At 39.8% G+C, this 16,755-nt stretch overlaps 1 long non-coding RNA gene across 1 annotated transcript; it reads right to left on the bottom strand.

The window, feature by feature from the left end:
* Positions 1-6,471: 6,471 nt before the first annotated feature.
* On the bottom strand, positions 6,472-7,126 carry LOC125722268 (uncharacterized). The gene is made up of 3 exons (XR_007386251.1): positions 6,859-7,126; positions 6,601-6,649; positions 6,472-6,519 (listed from the first exon to the last, which is right to left on the bottom strand). It is a non-coding gene; the product is annotated as an uncharacterized LOC125722268 (long non-coding RNA).
* Between the last annotated feature and the right edge of the window lie 9,629 nt (positions 7,127-16,755).

Consider the following 16,755-nt stretch of genomic DNA (forward strand, 5'->3'; position numbering starts at 1 on the left):
AGTAGTCTTATCCCCCAAATCAAGAGCCATATCTTGAACATCTTTGGATTGCTGACTGGAACTCTGCCCTGTCTGTCTCTCCTCATCTCTTTCCCTGGTTGGTTCTTTCTGCCTCTCCTCATCTTGTTCCCTGGTCTGCTTTCTCAGAGTCTCTCCCTGTTCTTCGCCTCCTTGTGTAATGAGATTAACCAAACAGTAAAACATATCGATAAATAGGAAAATGTAATGAAGGTGTCCTGTTTACATTTCAGAATGAAGTCTAATGATATAAGATCATGATTCTCAAACTGTGGTACCTGGTACGTGAGCTCCCCATTGTGGTACTTGGAGGAAAGTTATAAGCATCTTTTGAAAATAAAAATACTTCAAACATGTACAATTCAATCAAAAAAGTACAAAACTTTGAATTAAAATACCTAAAGTACACTAAATTCATATTTCGAATATAATAAGCATTGTCTTCCCATTTCTTCTTGTTTCAATGTCAGCCTGCTAAATTTTCACGTTCTTAGGATGCTCATTCTGACTTAATGCACTTACTTTTTAGCGTAACTTTTCATTTTAGGAACAGATTGGAATTTTGTCGTGTAAGATTTATGAGTTTCATGCTTTCATAGTGGTACTTGGGAGAGCTTAACATTTTCTCAGGTGGTACACGCTGTAAAAAGTTTGAGAAACACTGATAAGGCAAGTTTATGTGCTTTTGGAAAACATTTAAAGCTGCTGTACAGAAACTGTGAAATAAACTAGCTTAAAACATTCTTAGTATATATAAACTGAGCACTCTGCTTCTCTTTACAACTCCTCACTCCACCAGGACACTGTTTGGCACTTTCTGATAGTGCGCAAATGTGGGGGGCACGTACTGCGGCAGTCATACAGACTAGATGGTCCAAAAGTTGACATACCTACTATTGGCTGAGGTTTTGTAGATTTGTGGCTGACCCACATAAAAATATATCATTAATTTTATTCTGCCCAATTAATGATAATAATGTTATGTTGGAATATTGTTAAAGAGGCACAAACTGCTTCAACACAGTTTGTTTTGCAGATTCTGTATAGCAGCTTTAATATAGAGAGAACACAACTTCCAGATTGTATGAGTAAAATTAGGATCTTTTTCTGTCAGTTTAACAGTTTCTGTTTTGCCTGTCACTGACTATTCCCTGTTTGTTTTCTTACCTGGTTCTTCCTGACCTTGTACTTTCTCCTCACGGTCTGCTCTTTCCTCTCTCCCTCTTTGAACTGACAATCATACACAAATAGATTGTATTCAATTAGATAAAGAAATTACAATATAAAAAAATACTATTAACATCACTAATAAAAAAACTCTTCTCTCAGTGTACTTTCAATCAAAAGGCAAATAACCAAACCACGTGTACATTTAATAAAAAATATGACTATTTAAACACTGATCCAACATTTTTTTTGATTGACAGATCATGATCTTCTACTTTTACCTGAATGCCCGTCCTTTTTTTGAAAAAACTTCCTTATATCCATTATGAACCTGGCTGTCTTTCTGTGCAAAATACACACACACACACACACACACACACCAGAAGTTATGAAGTTAATGGGCATCCAGTCAGTTAGCTACCTTAGGTTTAATATTCGGAACATGAAAAAATAACCAGCTTCTCTCGTTCCATTTCAAAGAGGACGGGTAAAACGGTTGGCAATTAAAGTTTTAAGATTTAGGCTATATAAATTTCAGTGGGAGCAACAGGACGGTCAAAATGTTGCTGTTTTTCCTACAGAGTAGGGCGGATTGTAGGGTAGCAAACATCGTCAGAAAACGTGTTTTTAACACTGCAGTATACCTGAGGGTAATGTTTTTCAGCTAATAAGAGACATGGTCAGACTCCTACTACCTAACTATATAAAGAAAGAGTTACTGAAGGTTAAATGCAGCTAACATGTCCTGTTTTAAGCCAAGTACTCACACCACCGCTGCAATGCGTCTCAGCCACCATTGCTCTGGCAGGAGCGCTGGAGCCAGTCAGAGTAGCGGAGAGTGAAGCTGGAACGAACCATTTTTCGGGGCTGGGGGGGGGGGTATCTATACTAGTTATTAAAATATTACATCTGAATTATTTTTCATATTTTAATACTGTCTCACATAAACAGCATGAACTGTCAAAAAAATTAGAAATCTTTGGGGGTGCTTTTATTCACCCCCAAAAATGGGCTAAAATCGCCCCTGCAGCAAACCTTCAGAGGTCTACAGGAATCCACACCCTGATGAGTCAAGGCTATTTTGGAGGTAATAGTGAGCCTTGGCCCCACCATGAACTTGCTGTTTGGAGACGCTATGATCCAGCTCTCTAGCCATCACAAAATGGCCCATGTCAAAGTCACTCCCATCCTTACACTTGCACATTGTTTCTGCTTCCAACACATCAGCTTCAAGGACAAAGCATTCACCTGCTGCCTAATATAACCCCCCCACAGCCAGATGCCACTGTAACCAAATAATAAATGTTATTCGCACATGTTATGGCTGATCAGTGTATAACCTCTGTATCTCAGTTACGTTTCAGACTGTTTTGCTACATTGTGCAGATTAATATACTGTGTTTATAATACATTTCAAAATTTCCCAAAATTCAGCACATTGTCAGTTTCACTGGCCAACACACTGATCATCATAACATCATCAAGTTCTTTAGTCAAATTAGGTGTGCTGAGCAATGGAAAACCTGACACTGCAGTACAGTGAATCATGCAGCACAACTGGGAAAATGTAAAAACACATTTTACCTCCAAGGGCCACTGTTCTCCCACCTTTTTTCAGCAGTCTTACACGTCTGTAAACACATAAAATATGTTTGCACATATACTGTACTGATCCTGAGAGGATTAAGGTGGCAAAAATATCAATTGGGCTGGTGATTGCACAATATTTTAGAAGCTAAATTATGAAACGTATTACTATATATATTACACAATGATAAGGTATAAATACAGATAAGCTACATACCGTTGGAGTGAAGCTGAAGTCCTTCTCTCTTCTAGACAATGGAATCAGTAGAAATGAAGTTTTGCCACGACATGAGAAGCCAGGAAAGTGAAGCAGAACATGAACAGGAACATTATTCAGCCTTGGCTGACTAGGTCTGTATTCCAGACATTACATTCATGATTTAATTTGACTGCAGGGGGCTTGAATAATTTTAACTTGCTTGCAGGATCCCTATGTACAGTATGTATTACCTTTCCTGACCTTCGGAGGTCCTCCCTCCTGTTTCGGAGCATTTTTAAGGCTTTTTTCAGAATTTCCTGCTCTTTGCCGACGAGGCTGCAGGGCAACTCTGCTGTGACCTTGAAATTACATGAAATATTCTGTTAAAACACTTTATTTGGTGATTGAAAATTTAAGCCCTCATTGGGCTTCATGTGGTAAAAAAGTAAAATAGAGAAATTAAACTATTTGATTAGAAATATTGATTTTAAACAATTTTATGAGGTACAGACTTTGCTTATGACAGGGTTCCAGTCAATTTCCGCTCCCTTGCAGGCAGTGGTCCACATTTTTGATGCACCCAGGGATGATCTTACAACAGCCTGGTGGAGACGTGTAGATAAAAGAAAGATATCAGTTTTCCACCAAAAACATTAGAATAGAGAGGAGTGCAGGTGGACATAGAATGAGCAGAATGAATGGTAGCAGTATTTCTGATGTGAGAACCACTTATTCTGCTGATTCTACTTCCACCTGCACTGTCTGTGTTCTAACAGCTCTGTCCACTTTAGTTTCTATTTCCAGGACTGTGAGATACTTACACTGAATCTCTTTTGTTCAGGTGTTGCCGCTGATTTCCCTGCTTATTTTTTAGAAAGTCTTCTGCTTCCACTCCAGACTGATTGAGGGAAAGATCATGAAACTAAATATGATATATTCTGTAACCATGACCTGACAGCAGTATGTCTGTGAAACCACAAAAAACACAGAGCTTGCTATCAAACAGACAGTTTACCTGCCTTTAGTTTTAAAATGGAAATTAGGGATTTCCTCAGTCTGAGGTTTTTGGGGAACAAAAGGTAAACATCTTGCTCCCCAATGTCCACAAAAAGAAGACTGCATCAGCAAATTTAGCATATTTCCCATAAACACAACACTGATAGGAGTTATCAATTTAGCATTACCATATACAGTACAGTACTGTGCAAAAGTCTTAGGCAGTCCAAAGAAATGTTTAAAGCTGTTTATCTGGGTAGCAAGTGCACTTTGGCTTAGAACAAAAAATACAATTTAATATTAGAATGTGTGCAAATTAAGAGTAACACAATAAAAACTAGTAATAATTTCTTCTGTTTTCTAAAAAGTTACTGATATCTAGTTGGATGGCTAGATGAACACCGCTTCAGGTCCCAAACTTGTCTTCAGGGGCACATCAGCCGTTCCACGATTTTGTTAAATTTCACCAACAGCTCAATTAAGTAATTAAATATATTGGTTCAAAAAGTCAGTGAGAGATTGACTAGCTGTATGAGGTGCCTGCCTTCTTTGCCTGCCTAAGACTTTTGCACAGTACTGTATATATATATTTAGGTCCTCAATCATGGCCTTACAATGGCTGAGGCTGGTTGGCCGAATGATGGGAGAACAACCATGTCCTCAACCATTCAAACATTTTATAGAGCCAACAGGTATGTAATCCAACAATGTGCCCTGTACTGTAATATTGTCCTCTTACTGCAATGCTTCATATTACAGTATCCATTTGCATTTTATATTACACAGTGAGTTTTACTTTATACAGTTACATACTGGATGTATACTGTAGCACACATGTCGCGTCACTCACGGTCACACACACAGATTAACCTCCCCCCAAACCACAGGCAATATGCCAGGACAAGCAGGGTAGTACAATCTTTTATTAAACATGCAAGAGCAACCCCACTACTTAACACACAGGGGGGGAAACAGAATATCTAACACCACGAAGGGGGGGGGACATGCCCTACATACACACCTTTCCCACTGAATACACCCCCATAGAATTAGCACTTCAACCTCCAAAATTCCTGTGAAAATGTTACTGCGATTGAGTATGTACATGAGCGATTGACTTCACACTAATACAATCCAAATCCAAAACACACATGATAAATGTGCTTTTCTACTTTTATGAGAACTGAAAGCACTTTACAATTCATGCCTCACATTCACCCATCCACACACCGGGGGCGGAGGCTGCCATGCAAGGCGCCAACCTGCATGCCGGGAGCAATTTGGGGTTCAGTGTCTTGCTCAAGGACACTTTGATGGGGTCACGAGAAACCAGGGCTCGAACCTGCAACTCTCTGGTTGCTAAACGACAGCACTACCACCTGCGCCACCATCTTCCCCAAATGTAAGGAGAAGGAGGTTCCTCGGAGCTCCGAGATGTGTTTGGCTGTAATAAATCTGGAATATAGTTATATGACATAGTTTTTGATAACACCAGCATTTACTTTTTAGCCTTTTCAGCTTTTATTGAAAGACAAAACAAAATTAAAAAATGCAGAAGTTTGAATCACTGTGTGTTTATTTCAGTTATTTTGTATTGGACTCAAGGATTGGTTTCATCATACAAATACAGCACATATAATGTTTACTTGAAAATACTGAAAAGTAAGTGATACCAGAATCAGGGGGTCAATAAGCTTTTAAGTAATAATGTGGATTGTGCTTGGGATAGAAGCTGCACTTTGTCTTGAAGAAAAGTATAGATTTTCAAAATATGCAAATTAATTGTAATAATAATATTAGTGACGTTCATTTTCAGATTACATTCATTACATAGCTAATAATACATTGAGAAGAAATGGTTTGTCATTATGTGGATGGAAAGACATGAAAGTGATGTGGAAAATTGCCTCTTACCACTGAAAGACATGGGGATGGGTGGTGCTAATAATGGTACTGCAGCCAGCCAGTAGGGGGTGCTTGACATGCAGTGTTTTCACCTTTTAGAGACGTTATGGTCTCCATGTTTTTGCAGTTAGTGCTTTGATCACAGATTTGAAAGCAGTATGCATAATGCATCAGGGCTCACGCTGAAATTCCCTATATTTGGATATATTATGTAACATGGTTCTGTAGGAATGTTGGTACCTTGGAAACACACATATACAAATATACCTTATATGTGAGTTTGGATATGGGTGTGGCTGCAACTGGAGAGGCTTGTAGTACATATTCTGCAAAAATTTCATAATGGTTGTTGCAAATATTATGTACAAACCATGACAGAGACTTGAATGCATGCATGGGTTTTGTTGGGGAAGTATCAGTTCATGAAATACATTACTGAGGAAACTGTAGTTGTTTAAACTCTTATTTAATACTATTAAGCACAGACACGTCACAAGGAAAATAAACTATTATTTATAATTATGGAGCACAGAATAACTAAACATAAAAAATATATATATAGCATAGAAAAATCCAATAATACTATTGGACAAAATGGCCATGGAAATGTAAGAGAGAGCGGTGAGCTGGAGACCAGAGTCTTGACCCTGAGGAGTGAAATAAAATATTTAATTTCTCTGTTGTGTGACCTGACAGATACACTACTTGTCAAAAAGAAAAGAACTTACTTCCTCACGCATTTCTAAAAGGATGTTTTTGTCAAATCCCTGCAACTCACTGAAAAACAACAGATCAAATTCACATATTATGACATAAATAAAAATATAATATAGACATATAATATAGACAGTTCATGGTGCATTTTGTAATACTCAAGACACACCAAGGCCATGCAGAGTGCATACTGATAAAAGGGAGGGGAGGGGGGAATACTTCAATACATTCTCTGTATCACAAGTCCAACAATTCAAGGTGGTCTGTCTTACAATTGTCATGCGCCGCTTGTCCGCTCCTCCCGTGTGCCACGCCCCCTCGTTAACCTCGTGTGGAACCCCGATGTCATTCGCTGTTTCCAGTTGTTTTCATTAGTCCTATGTATTTAACTCCGCTTCAAAATATGTTTCCCCAATCATGTCATTTAAGTCGCTACTTCTATTGTTCCGTGTTCCTAGCTGGTTTCCCCAATAAATCCTTTGTTTCCCGATTCTCCGTCTTCCTGCTCCTGCTTCCCCGATCCGTGACGTGACAACAATCAACATGAACGCACCACAGTCCACAGAACCAATCTGTTGAGGAACATCCTGCAAAATACAAAATAACACTAACGAAAACATTTCTTACAATTCTAATACAAATGTGACGACAGAAAATGCTGAAATCCACTTTACCATGTTTTTCAAGTATTTTCCAGTGTCCTGGACTTATTCTGTTTGTCAGTTTGCTGCAAAAAGAAATTTGGAATAGTCAGGGACACAAAAAGTACAGCTTTTCATGTAAACGGGATTAAAACTCTATGTAGGAATAAATGGACAAACAGAAGACCTTTTGTCACATTTCTAAATGTTTTACTGTTAGGCCGCGTCTGGCTGTGAGTGTTACCCAGAGCATATGACAGTCTCTGCCCCAACTGTCGGCAGGAATGAACGAAGAAAATTATGATTAAAAAAGATCCAACAATACAACTTAAATGTCATAGCATTTATTGTACAATATACTATACATATGATCAGGATCACATAACTGCATGGTGCGCAAGTACGCATTCCCTGTACACTCGCGGCAACTCCTTGTTGTAGCAGCGCAAATGCGTACCATTTATTTTATGTGCATTCACGTTGTTATGAAAAGAAATTACCCTGCATCTTAACATTTATGTGGCTAATTTGTACTTCGTCTGCGGCATGAAGGCTAAAATGCACAATGATTTCTTGTCATAACATTGCGAATGTACATAAAATAAACACGTATTTGCGCTGCTACAAGACATTACCACGCGTATCGGTTTAAACGGCGAATAAGTACTTTCACACCAGGTATGTGCCCCCTGCATATGATCATTTTTGCATATAAAATAAAGGGTCGATTTACGCAGGGTTGCCAACTTTGGTCAGTTCTGGTTGGCGTGAGATTTTCATTTCGAGACAAGTCTACATACGTATTCACATTTATATAACGGTTTTATCACCTTGTAAATAATCTTTAGGATTTGCAAACTGCCCAAACACTTTTGATGTAGCCAATTTTAGGTTTTAAATGGATTAATAGAGATTCTCCATAAGGATCCTGACTGTAAAAAAAACTACCTGCTTTTAAATCATACATTAATGACACAAAATACCTTAAAGTTTACTTACTTATTTTGCATAGTAGAAACAAAGAACCCCCTTTAAGGGGGGGGGGGGGGGGCGCTTGACATTTGGTGTTTTCACCTTTTATAGATGTTATGGTCTCCTTGTTTTTTGCAGTCAATGCTTTGATCACAGAATAAATGTTAAAGAAGTGAGCACTTCTGTCATGCTTTAGTAAGATTAGTAACACACTGCTTCAGATTTCAGTGACCTGATCTCTGCTTGCAAAGAGCCTGAGATGGACCTCAAAGGTTTAAATATACATTTGCAGATAAATGAAATGCTATGTGGCCCAGTGGGTGGCGCTGTCTGGGGATTTGAACCCCCATTACTGCATGTTCGTACCTTGTTTGTGCTGGTTTGCCTGCTGTTTCTGCCTCAGGTGAAAAAGCATACAGGCAGCTGAACCGGTGTCTCTAAACAAGCCATTGTGGGTGCAGGTCATAAGGCGATTTCCTACTGCATGAACTTGGCCCAATTGAAGGTCTTAGGAGGTAGTTCCTGAACCATTTTTTAGTTCCAAAAAGAACATACTTTTTTCTCGACCAAGACTTACTGGGTGGGGCTTATAGTAATAAACTTTTCCTATTGGTTGACCACAAGCCCCAGTGCCAACTTGAAAGTTTCATGGAAATGCAGGAAAAGAGAAGTGGAGCAAAAATTGAGCAGATGTAATTTTTTGTAGCTCAGTTATACTAAAGGCATCAATGAGTAACTTTTTTGCTTCTGTCCCCATAGTTCTGCATCTGAAAATGCGATTGATAACGATTAGCGTAATGAAGAAGTGTATATTATGGACACTGGACTGGAGCATTATCAGATAACCTCTCAGTTATCCTTGTGTGAGAAATATACACAGTCACATATTGAGATTATATTAGATGATGTGGTCTTGAGAGTGGGGCGGCATGGTGGTGCAGTGTTGCCTCACACCTCTGGGACCCGGGTTCGAGTCTCCGCCTAGGTCACATGTGTGCAGAGTTTGCATGTTCTCCCCATGTCGTTGTGGGGTTTCCTCCAGGTACTCCGGTTTCCCCCCATAGTCCAAATACATGCTGAGCCTAATTGGACTTGCTAAAATTGCCTGTAGGTGTGCATGTGTGAATGCATGGTGTGTGAGTGTGCCCTGCGATGGGCTGGTCCCACATCCTGGGTTGTTCCCTGCCTCGTGCCCATTGTTTCCGGGATAGGCTCCGGACCCCCCACGACCCAGTAGGATAAGCGGTTTTGAAAATGGATGGATAATAATAATAACAAATAATGATGATAATAATAATTGCACTATGTCCAATGACTGCCAGTTACTGTAAACAGTAAAGTACACGTAACTGGACATGACGTGTTAAAACGTCCGAACGGCTTGACACGTAAATAATGTACGTGTCAAGTACATCATTTGCTGACAATTACTTTGACAGCTGGGAGGAAGACACAGAGTAGATGAATTGATCATATTGAGGGGTTGTGCCATTGCCTTTCTCTGTCCATGTCCTTGTGTTCTACACCACATGATTGTTTCCTGTAAACCTGCGTTAGGCTCTTTCTGTACCTTTCCGACACAGAAACCTTTTCTTAACATGGATTTATAACTGTCTTCTCACTTGAGTATGAATGATGCTTAGATATAATCTATATAATATAAATTTGATATATACCATATATGTGCACCCCACAGAAATCTCCACAATTGTAGAGATACATACGGTCTCTATGCTTTTCCTAGAGAGCCCAGGCATGAGACACAAAATAATCAGTTTTCCATAGCATTTTCCTCCAAGCCTACTCTAGTTAAACCATAGAGACTATACCATCTCGCGTAGTCACTGGATAGCATGCAAAGAGCCATTTCTGTGGTTTTTGTTCTCTTGCCCCATTCATCACAATCGCGGTGGATTAAAAGAAAAAGTCAAAAACAGTACTGTGTCATGCTATGTGTAATAGGATTGCAGATTAGCTTAATGGACAGTCACCCCCGTTTAATTTTTTTACAGTTTTTCTGAATACTTAAACACTAACAATGATTCTTATAAAACTATTAATAGTTATAGCAAAATTACTCACTGTTTTGCACTCAGTTTGCACTTTTGTAACACACAATTTGCAAATGTGTAAATACAATCCACTGCACAGCACTCTTTTTGCGGAACTGTAAACACAACTCACTGTTTTACACACAATTTCTAAATGATCAACACACTCCTAGTAAAACTATACACATTTATAGCTATTGATTACACTACTTTGCCAGCTGTCTGGCCACACTGTCACATGTGAAAACGGTTTTAGATAATTAGTTCACTTTGCAATCAGCATGAGCGCTATAAATAAGCCACAGGTACAGTAAGCTTTCAGTGTGGAGAACAATGGAGGGAGAAGGAAGACTGAGAAGAGTGAGAATTAGAGAAGGGCGAGGAAGAGGATGAAGACTAGGAGGTGAATTTAGAGGATGAGGAGGTGAAAAGGGAGGAGGAAGGGTAAGAAGAAATAGAATAACTGATGTCATCAGAGCTACAACAGTGGATCATGTGATCAACCATGGAATGACCCTGAGGGAAGCTGGCCAATGGGTTCAGTTTGACCTGAGCCGCTACGCTGTAGCAGGCATCATAAGGACAGTTCCAAATGAGAATCGGTTAGTACAGTTACTTCACAGTACGTTTTGTAATAGTACCATACTGTAATGAGAATCGGTTAGTACAGTTACTTCACAGTACGTTTTGTAATAGTACTATTCTCTAATGAGAAACACAACAATGCTGTACAGGTAAAAACTGAAAAGGGTACTCTACAGATCTGCTAGACATCCAGAATCTGGGGGCAGAGGAAGAATGTTCACTGAAGAACGAGAGACCCATATAGTTAATATGGTGATCACAAATAATTCCATTAGGCTATGAGAAATACAGCAGCGTATAACAGAGGATGACACCATCTCCCAAAACATGAACAATGCATCTCTGCATTATCTCGTGTACTGGCATGCAACAGAATCAGGATGAAGCACATTTACAGAGTCCCTTTTGAAAGAAACAGTGAACGCGTTAGCATGGCAGGAACATTATTGTACACGGTGCCATAATCAATGTCCCAGGACAGCGTGGTGGTAACATAACTATGCGCGCAGCTATAAGTCAGAACGGTGCTGTTCACCATCATGCAACCCTGGGCCCATGTAACACTGCACACATTATTACATTCCTGGACAGCCTACATCATACATCAATAATGTTCACAGACCAGTTATTTCATCATCCATCCATCCATTTTCCAAACCGCTTATCCTACTGGGTCGCGGGGGGTCCGGAGCCTATCCCGGAAGCAATGGGCATGAGGCAGGGAACAACCCAGGATGGGGGGCCAGCCCATTGCAGGGCACACTCACACACCAGTCACTCTCACACACACACCTACGGGCAATTTAGCAACTCCAATTAGCCTCACCGTGTTTTTGGACTGTGGGGGGAAACCAGAGTACCCGGAGGAAACCTCACGACGACATGGGGAGAACATGCAAACTCCACACACGTGACCCAGGCAGAGTCTCAAACCCGGGTCCCAGAGGTGTGAGGCAACAGTGCTGACCACTGCACCATCATGCCGCCCCCCATAAATTCATTTTTCCATTTTTATTTTTAATAATATTGATGTTAACTCAGCATCTTATTTTCAATGTTGAAAAAGTCACTTTATATCAAGGTTTCACCACCATTAATTTTTCAATATTGAAAAAATTACCAAAAATCAATTCAGTTTCAATGCTGATAATTTAACACTGACCATAATTCAATGCATTTAACTATACTTCAACGCTGAAACAATAATATGATGCTATCTGGGCTATGAATAATTATTTCAATTGATATACAGATTCCAAGCCCATATAGGCGATACACAGGTACGTAATGGGCGTCTTATGTCTGAGGTAGCCAGCTACTGTGTTTGATAACCCACCATCATAATAATAGTTTCCTTGCACCAGTATAAAAGTAAACCAATTGATCCCTCTTGCAATAACCTGTGGTATGAAACTGAATAAAATGTATCGTACCAGTCTTGGGGAAAACCAGTGAGAATCCACTGTGAAACAGCACTACGCAAATTCTCATGTGTTCCTAATGACAAGGGCAAGACTGGTAATCAAACTAGCCTCTCAGCAGGAGTGTTAGTGTAAAAGCAGGGCTTATTGACACAGATAATAAAGCTTGTTAGAATGTGTAACATACTTATTTAGCTGGGCCCAGAAGAGGTGAGAGCTCCCCTAGTGGCTACAGGAGTGCATTTTCCCCAAAGCAGGTATAATGGATGGTGGTCTTATTGCTTTTAGACCACAACTTGGGATAGAAGAACAAATCAAATTATTTTCCTCATTTAATATTCAGATTTTAATTGGGCTTAAATTTTAGAGCACAGTGTGTTCTAGGATGGTACGTTATGGATATTAGTCTCTACCACATTCTAACGCTATGAATCCGGACCTTTTCCTATGTTTGATTTGGTGGCTGCCAGGCGTTCTGAGTAGTATAGTGACTATGGTAGGCGTGTGATTCCCTAAGGAATTTTTTGTTCTGTTCTGTGTGGCAAATACATATAATGCTGACATTTTTCCTGGAAGATTTGGGATTTTTCATCCCGTGCCTTAAGGTATTTCTCTCCAGCTCTAGGGAGTCTCCCCCGAAAACACCAGTCACTCACTAGCCTTACACTTATGCTTGCTGACTTATTCAACACCATGAATGGATTAACAGAAAAACAGAAACCTATTAAAAGGCTGCACCATATCATGATATGCAAATAAACATCCAGCATCATTGTTTCACAGGGAAGTACATTATTTATTGATAATTATAACCCTAACCCTTACTTCTCAGCTTGACAAACATAAGGTGCGGTGTGTGAACATGTGAACTGGTTGAAATGCAAGTGTCTCACAGTCAATGCATAAGACTTGAGAGCCCTGACTTTACTTATATAGCCCACAACATGTTTATGATTCATAAATAAATCTGGCCAGCAAATCGGTCTTTCATTTTCCACAGAATAAAAAGAACGATAATGTTATCCCGCTGATAATTGCAGGCACGTTTCACCCCCGGCACTGGCTGGAGACACAGGCAAAAGGCATACAATCTTATCGAGGTACAAAAATTATTCCATCTACTCTGCACATCTGCATAACTTCCATCATAGTGCCAGTTTTTGCGGTCAGCAAGTTTATTACTGTAAGCGCCTCCATAGTAGTGCCTCTGAGGAACTGAACCGGACTTCCGATGGTGTCTCTCACATGCACATCATGCATATATATATATATATACACTCACTCTCTCCGGGTCTTTCACATGATATGTGGTCAGCCACTATATGGGAGGGATATTCAGGCATAAATTAAGGGCATATTTACAAGCCGCACTAGTGTACCTATGTAACCGGTCATTCCCTGCCTATACTCTGCATTGTGTTTTGGGGTGTTATCAGGTGTGTGTGGGGTGCAGGAGGAAGGGATATTACAGACGCCGTTGTCGTTCCTGGATTTTACTGAAACTGTTGGGAACAATAAGGAAAGGGGTAAACTTCATATGCTCTGGCCCTCTCGCTCTCTCTGCACAAAGTAAAACAATGTATATACTTATGTATAGACGTGTTTTCTATCCCCTGCTTATGATGAATAATAAATCAAATATAATATATAATATATGGGTCATAATTATACAATTGATTTACTAACTCGGGGGACCCTGCCACTAGATCCTCACCTCTTCCCACGTGTGCAATACACCAAAGGGAAGAGGAAATGAGGTCGGGACCCTTATAAAGGGGAAAAGACAGAGGGAGGGGCGATGCAGGACAAAAGCATCATGGGAAAGTTTAAAGGATATTGTACCCATCAGGTTAGACAGAAGAAGGAAAACAGAATCTTGTATAATTATAAATTAAAAATAAAATAACAACCTGTTACACGTCACCTACACTTCAGACTTCATCCTCAAAATCAAAGCAGTATTAACACAAGCAACATGTTCCATCTCTTAAATCCAATCTAACATTTAAAAATAAAGTCTGTTTCAACTGGACTTTTATCTAAGAAAAACAAACATTTTATGTCCGAGTTGTTATAAAACTACTGAAACAAATAATTGGCTATACTGCAGTTCCGCTGTCTTGTTTGGCACCCTAAATTATGTCCTGCATACTGTGGAAACAAATGAAGGCTGAGGAATGTTAGGTAACACAGCTAGAATGCAAAAACTCTATCTGGTGTAATTCAGTGCATAAAACCAATGGTCTTAAGTGTGGTGTCTTCTTCGTAACACTCCCTGACTTTTGTATCCATGACCATGAGATAGGGTGGGCTGCTTTTCTTCCTTCCTTTGACTAGTATTCCTCCCTTTCCTCCCAGCCTTGGTTGGTGGGTCAGGCAGCATCACCTTCTTTTAATAGACCCAGGTGTCATTTATCTTGAAATTAGGTTCAAGTGCAGAAAATGATCTAGTCTTAGACAATCTCTGAATTACAGAGAAATCTGATTTATTCTGAAACTGTGAGAAATTGTTCATCTGTATTTTGCTGCATTGCTAATTGTTGATGTGTGTGCCCTCCTTGTGCAGTAAAGGGGAGATCACATGCAGAGCTGGTTTTCTGTAGTTTCTTAGCCTGAATTAAAATAAAATATTCTCTTCATATAGGAACAAAGTCTCTGGCTGGAAATTTCTACAAAAAGTCCATCTTCTTTTGCCGTATCAACACTTAAATGAGAAAAGCAGACAGGGACAGTATAGGTGACAGCAGTGACTGTCCTTCCATGCCATCCATATGTACAAGGGGTATGACCAGAGTACACATGTACAAAAAATTATATATCAAAAGCAAGTACCTTTGTTGAAACGTGAAGGTAATCGTTTACAGCATAACAATTCCATCCTAAAAAAAAGAATTTGTCTGTGTATTGCCTAGGAACTGCTACAATGTTAAAATGGTAAATCCCAACCAAACAGAGCAAAAACTGACACGTTATTTAAGAACTGAAAGAAGGAGAAAATTGAAAACTTTCTTCGAGGGATCAATAACATATATGTTTTGTTTCCCACGGTCCTGTTACTAATTCAAATCTTAAATCCTGTACTTTGATATTTTGGGCTGAATGTAATGACAGCAAACGTAACAGCTGCCTCAATGCAGGTGAAGGCAGCCCAGAGGGTCCAAGAGGTCAGTGGTCAATTACTGCATAGGGATCAAATCTGCAATCAGAAAATTACTGCATACATGCCTTTATATTACGGTCAAGCGGAGAGTCAGAGCAGTTTCCATAGAAACAACGTAAACAAACTTTACCGTTTGAAGCACAACAAACTCTGAGTGAAAATGGCGCAGAGGTGAGTAGCTTGTTAGCTCTCCAAAATGTCTTTGAATTCTTCAACTGATGTTGTGCTACTTTGATTATTTAGCCTTTTATACTATAATGACATAGTAAATGTCTATAATACAATAAAAAACATTACATTTTTTTTAATATTACATATTTTTTAACGTCATTTAAAGTGCAGTGGTTTTTATTGCTACTGTGGTTGCTAATATTTAAATAATGACAGACTATTTGGTTAGTAAATTCATCTCAAACATGCTAGTTTAGTAGGGCTTCCCAACCTTTCGATGTCCGCGGATCGGTTTCCGTCGTAGAAAAGTGTCACGGATGGGTAAGACGGCGGTATAATTTGGGGGTTCTCAAATTAGTATTTCATCTCAAAGTCTTCAGAATAATTACGGCCTTTCATCTGAAGACTGGGAAATTTATAAAACTTGCTACCTTAACAAAAAAAAGAAAGTCAGGAAGGACCGGACAAGCCGGGGGGAGGGTGAGGTAAGGGGGCAGAGTAGTGAGGAATATGTGGAGGTACCAGAGTGGGGAACATTTGAGGGGAAGGCCTCCAGGGTTGTGATGGAGGGGACAGAGGCTGGTATTAGTATGATGGATATGCTAAATGGAGGTGAGGAGAATGTATGTGAGGTGGGAGTGAATGTGGAGGAGGTTAAGGGAGGAGGAGGGAAAAGTACAGGGAATGCTGTGGAATATGTGGTGTCACAAGTAGGCAGAACCTGGCTAGAACCCATCCAGGAGGAAGACCTTGAGGAAGATGAAGAAACAGATGAGGAGCTTCAGGAAGCAGAAGACACTGATGCTGCCACAGTGGACAGTTGGCAGTGCATGGCGGCATATGTAGCCAGAATATGGCTGCAGACTTTACAGGAAGATGGACCTGAGGAAAATGAAGAAGCTGATGTGGTATTCCAGCAGGCAGAAGATGCTGATGCTACCACACTGGTCAGGTTTCAGTGTATGGTGGCATCTGAAGACAGATCACAGCTACTGACTATACCAGAAGAAGGACCTGAGGAAGAGGACGAGACTGAAGTGATGAAGACAGATAAAACAAAAGAAGATGCTGATGCTGCCGAGAAGATCTACAGTGAAGAAGAAGTATCATTCCATGTGAATGCCGAAGATCTTTCTGAAGATGATACTGAGAAGAGCCACAAGAAGAA

The sequence above is a fragment of the Brienomyrus brachyistius genome, unplaced genomic scaffold (genome assembly GCF_023856365.1).
Source record: "Brienomyrus brachyistius isolate T26 unplaced genomic scaffold, BBRACH_0.4 scaffold37, whole genome shotgun sequence".
In the NCBI taxonomy this organism is placed as follows: Eukaryota; Metazoa; Chordata; class Actinopteri; order Osteoglossiformes; family Mormyridae; genus Brienomyrus; species Brienomyrus brachyistius.